Raw genomic sequence first — 6000 nt, forward strand, 5'->3', positions numbered from 1 at the left:
CCAGCTCCCCCTTTCAGTATTTTTTTTAAGTGTAAAATGTTCATGAAAGGAAGTCACAGTCTAAGCATGATGCCTGAATGCCTTTCTGTTCAGGGATTTGACTGGCGTGTTATACTGTTGACCGCCACAGTCCCCTAGAACAAGTATCGCATTTAGAGATTCATCTCTGACCTCCCTCTGATGAACATCCATTTCTTTTTTGACTTGCTTAGACCACTGCACTTGAAATAGAGCTTTTCCACTAGAGTTGTGTCTCCATTCATAAATTAGGAAAATAGCAGGGTAATTGTTCCAGTGACCTAACTAGACCTGGGAATTGCGTTTAATGAGTCCTTGCATCATGTGTGCCTGTGTCTTTACCGTACTCGCTCCCCGAGGAAAAGAAAATCATTGTGCAGAATTATGTTTGTTTTTAAATTGGAAACTTTAATAAAAATGAGAATAAAAATTATTTTTGACATTTCTAAGTTAAACATTTATAAATCTAATGAGGTCCTTGGCAGGATCCAATATATTCAAAAATACAATAGGTGAGAAGATGTATGAGAGTAACAAAAGATAAATATTGGAGGGGTGGGGCAGGCTGGGTTATTACATAGAATGTGGGACCTGAAGTTTGCAAGCTAAGGTCACAGGACCTGTTAGAGTAAATTAAGTTTCTGTGTGTCTTGTGGCAATGTTTGTGTTTCAGTAGCACACATAGTTGTCATAGAAACCTCATGACCCTAAAATATTCATCTCTGGTCCATCACAGAAAAGGGACGACAACTTCTGCTCTGGATTTTTTTAAGTGTGATATTACTGTTTACAAACTGGAAAAGGCAGATAGAAATGAAAAGGTAGAGAGTAAGTTTTCCTGTTTTTGACCCTGTGAGAACTAACTAGTCTACAAAAGGCCACCCTTGCTGATGGAAACCCATCCAGTTGTGTTAGTCTTTTCATCGTAATTAAGATCTATCTGCACATTGTAGTTCTGAGTTCATTCTTACAGGTGTGTTGGAACCGCATCAGATCGTAGGTGATGTAGTATGAGTTCTAGTTGGTCTTAATAACAAAAACCCAGAGTCAGATATTAGGGGGTGAAAGCTAAAAGATCAGAGAAGCAGAGCAGCCAGCCACTAGTTCTTACTTCTATGAAATCCTCAGACTGAATGGGGTATCCTGTCTCTACAAGTCCTCAGACCAAATGCCTTGAGCTCCTGTCTCCTCCCACCTTATATTCCTCTCTCCACCCAGCCATATCCCTTTGTGTTTCCACCGTCCTTGTGCTGGGATTAAAGGTGTGAGTCATCACTGCATGGATCTGTATCTTTTTTAGACTGATGAGTCTCATGTAGCCCAGGGTGGCCTTGAACTCACAGAGGTCCATTTGCCTCTGCCTCCCAGGTTCTGGGATTAAAAGTGTGTGCCACCACTACCTGACCTCTGTGGCTAACTAGTGGCTTAGCTCCACACTCTGATCTCCAGGCAAGCTTTATTTGTTAGATCACAAACAAAATATCACCACCAGGTACTTGTACTAAACTACCCAGGAAGTATGTGGTGGTTTGCACACGTATGACCTCATAGACTCACGTTTGAATGCTTGACATATGGGGAGTGGCACTATTAGGAAGTTTGGCCTTGTTGAGGTGGATGTGGCCTTATCAGAGGAAGTGTGTCACTATGGGGGTGGGCTTTGAGGTCTCATATGCTCAAGCTATGCCCTGTAGAGGGGACAGTTCACTTCCTGTTGCCTGCTGATCAAGATCTAGAGCTCTCATTCATCTACCTCTCCAGTGCCATGTCTGCCTTCATGCTGCCTTGCTTCCCATGATGACAATAATAGACTAAACCTCTGAACTGTATGCCAGCCATGATTAAATGTTTTCCTTTGTAAGAGTTGCCGTGGTCCTGGCGTCCTTTCACGGCAATAGAAACCCTAACTAAGACAGGTTGCATCCATCAAGTCATGCTTGAAGCCATTCTTAGTAACTGTTTTCAGGGCCGAATCATGGGACTCGTAGAACAATAAAGCAAGGGGCAAATGGCTTGGTGCTGTGACCCCCACCCCCACCCCAGCATTGTGACAAAATGCAATCAGACTGCCCTGTTAGCGTTGCACAATGTTAGGCCAATAGTTTGGGGTTGTTTGTCTCTATCCAGCATTTCTGATGTCTAACAGGATGCTCTGTGATGGTGGCAAAGGCAAGTCCTGGTACTGTCCCCGACCTAGCCATTAACCATGTGACTGATGATGACAAGGAACTGAGGTTAGGGCTGTGAAGCTATCTCAGTGGTTAAAGCACTTGCCACACAAGCCTGATGACTGGGCTTGGACCCCGAGGACACACAGAAGAGCAGTGGCCTACGTGTCTGTAGTTCCCGTGTGTCTATAGGAAATATGAGGGACAGGAAGAGCCCCATCAGCTTTCAGGCCACCACGCCTAGCTTACCAAGTGGAGAAGAGACCCTGTCTCCAGCAAGACAGAGGACTAACGCCTATGTCTTATGACTTCCGTAAGTGTGCATCAGAGTGTATGGGGGGGGGGTGTCCACACCCTCATGTAAGGATGCTCCAGGCTTCATTCATATTTCAGAGGACTAAATCATTAAATATGGTAATTAATCGCCACATGTGGCTGATGGCTGTATATTGTAGGTCACAACTCGTTTAAATCTCATAGTTATTAAGATGCATTGCATTTATTTCAGAGGAGCCCACATTGATCAAGTACTACTGCATGCCAGGCCCCTTACTGTGTTACCTTAATTAATCCTCTTAAGTACTCTTTGAATCCATCATTTTTACAGGTATGGATTCATTTTTTTATTTTTATTTTTTTAATTTTATTTTAACTAGTGTTTTGCCTAAATGTATATCTATGCACACATGCACGCCTGTTGCCTGTGAAGGCCAGAAGAGAGCATCATATCCCTTGTAACCAGAGCAACAGATGGTTGTCAGCCACCACTTGAGTGCTGGGAAGCAAACCTAGGTCCTCTGGAAGGACAGACAATGCTTTTAACCACTGGGCCATCTGGCCAGTCCCCAGAAAAGTGTATTTTAGAGATGTTCAGTAACATGGTCAGGAACAGATGAATGTGTGGATACTCAGGACTGGATCTTCTGTGAAATACAGCACTGTATAAACCTATAAGGACCCTATGCCTGTAACATTTGTGGTCATGAAGATTCAAATGTGTCACCTGTCATGTATTTCACACGGGGAAACAAAATTTGAAGGCTGCAAGATCAGCCAATACAATTGGGCAGATTGTATGAACCACAGTGTGGATGACCCATCCCAGACCTGCAAAAAGGCAGTGATATCTAAAGAAATAACTTCAAGGGCCTTTCTCAAATATCAAAACGCCCATGGCCACCCAAGACAGAAGGCAGAAAGTCATGAGGAGAAGAATAAAATCCCCATTCGTAGCCTACAGCCAAAGAAGGGAGGTGGAACCTGTAGGTCCTCACTATCAGAAAGGTAGACAGCTCTCAGCTATAGAATCAAAATGTTGTACACACATGTCAGGACAAAGAAGGTAGAGCACTGCTCATCACGCATGAGAACAAAGAAACAGCATGGTGTCCATGCTCTGTGGAAGGGGAAGAAGGGACATAAAGTGAAGCACCCACATAGCAATTCACCAATTCACCAATTCACATACAACTCTATAATTTTTTAATTAAAATATAATTACATAATTATTCCCTTTCCTTTCCTCCCAACATTCCCTCCTATGCCCCTTCTTGCTTCCTCTGGAAATCAAAATTATGGTTTCGTTATTGTGACATATATATGTAAGTGGTTAGATAGATTTATATACGTGTGTGTGTGTGTGTGTGTGTGTGTGTGATAGTTATGGTTCCTATTGCTGAGAAAAGACACCATAGCTATGGCACTCTATTTTTTTAATGATTTATTTACTCTTACGTTAATGTGCATTGGTGTTTTGACTGCAGGTATTTGTCTGTATGAAGGTGTCAGATCCCCTGGAACTGGAGTTACAGACAGCTGTGAGTTGCCACGTGAGTGCTAAGAATTGAACCCAGATCCTCAGGAAGAACAGCCAGTGCTCTTAACGACTGAGCCATCTCTCTGGCCCCCACCACAGCACTCTTCTAAGGGAAAACATCTGAGGTAGTGGCTTACAGTTTCAGAGGTTTAGTTTACTATCATCATGGCAGGGAGCATGGCGGCTGGGCATAAGGTGGCATGTAGGCACCATGCAGGCATGGTGCTGGAGAATTCTACATCTTGATCCAAAGGCAACAGAAAGTGAACTGAGACACTGGGTGTGTCTTGAGCTTATATGAGACCTCAAAGCCAGCCTCCACAGTGACAGACTTCCTCCAACAAGGCCACACCCACTCCAACCAAGCCACTCCTCCTAATAGTGCTGCTGCCTTTGGTGGCCATTTTCTTTCAAACCATCACAGTGTGCAGACCTAAATACAGATTTAATGCTACTTATATGTACATGATTTCAAGGCTAACTATTCAGTATTTTATAACCATTAAGGGACTCATCTCTGTGGAAGACTATTTCTCCCACTTTATAGTTGCTTGTAGTTCTTTGTCTAGGGCTGTGGCCTATGAGATCCTCCCCTCCCATAGGAGTATGTTAGGGTTATACTTTTCCAGGTCTTGTTTAGGTAGTCATATTGTTGAGCTATCATCAGTGAAGACTCCTTCTCAGGAGATGCTGTCTCACAACAGGTTTTCTGGTCCTTTGGCTCTTACCATCTCTCTTCTCCATCTTCTGTGATGTCCCTCACTTCTTACGAACAGGAGTTGTGTTGTAGATGTGTCAGCTGGAGCTGAGCTTCCCACAACCAGCTGTTCTCTGCATTTTGACCACCCATAGCTTTCTGTGATGGTCTCCATCTGTTATGAAGAAACGTTTCTTTGATGAAGGGTAAAAGCTACACTTAACTGTGGATATGAGGATAGTACTTAGAACGCAGTCAGGAATTATACTGGATTGATAAAGTAGCAATAGCAGATTCTCTTCTAAAATCCGTGACCTGACTCGTCCAAGTATATGGGTAGTTTACAGAACCAGGTGTGATTTCCCTTCTGCTGAGCAGGCTCCCTTGCAATTGGACAGCATACAGCTCAAGTCCTAAAGGAGGTTTTGAAGAGCTTTGTGGTATAGGACTTAATAAAAATGTTAATTTTAGCAAAGCAGAAGGTGACCAAAAACTAACATACAAAGAGAAGGAAAGAAGAAAAGGAGGAAGAGGAAAGAAGAGGAAGAGGAGAAGGAGAAGCAGCAGCAGCTAAGCAAAGTAGCTGAAACCCAGGAAAAACATCAGCACGGAAGAACTCATCAATGAATTGCAAAAGAGCAAAGGCCCTAAATATACACCGCACGGGAGGGCTCCGTCCAGCAGCCAACAGTTCTCCAGCTTCAAGCGTCAATCATGTCAAGGTTAAGAAACAAGGGCTGTGACTTCTTATAAAACTCAACTCGAAAGCAAAAGCTAGGTAGTGACATGAAGAAGCCCACAGCAAAAGGAAGTTAAAGGAATTAGGAACAGAGCATATGGAGCTTGGAGATGGTGGGACAGGAGAACTGTGGGCATCCTGGAAACGGAAAAAAAAAAAACCTGGAAAAAGTTAGTTTAAAAGCACAATAAAAAGTGTCCTTTGACAGAGAAGTGGAGATTTACCTAGGGAAGAGAATAGTGTATTCCAGGAAGTATCAGTAAGTTGCTATTTTACTTAAGAGAAAGGTTCTTAGCTTTAAAACAACCTCTCTATGTCAAGTCCAGCTGAACATGCAAATGAGAAAATACAAAAAAGCCATCACAATGGACGCTTCCTTCCCTTACAAAATTCTTTTTTTTTAATTTATTTATTTATTAAGGATTTCTGCCTCCTCCCCGCAACCGCCTCCCATTTCCCTTCCCCTCCCCCAATCAAGTCCCCCTCCCTCATCTGCTCGAAGAGCAATCAGGGTTCCCTGACCTGTGGGAAGCCCAAGGACCGCCCACCTCTATCCAGGTCT

This window comes from Microtus pennsylvanicus, chromosome 8, assembly GCF_037038515.1.
Source record: "Microtus pennsylvanicus isolate mMicPen1 chromosome 8, mMicPen1.hap1, whole genome shotgun sequence".
Taxonomy (NCBI): domain Eukaryota; kingdom Metazoa; phylum Chordata; class Mammalia; order Rodentia; family Cricetidae; genus Microtus; species Microtus pennsylvanicus.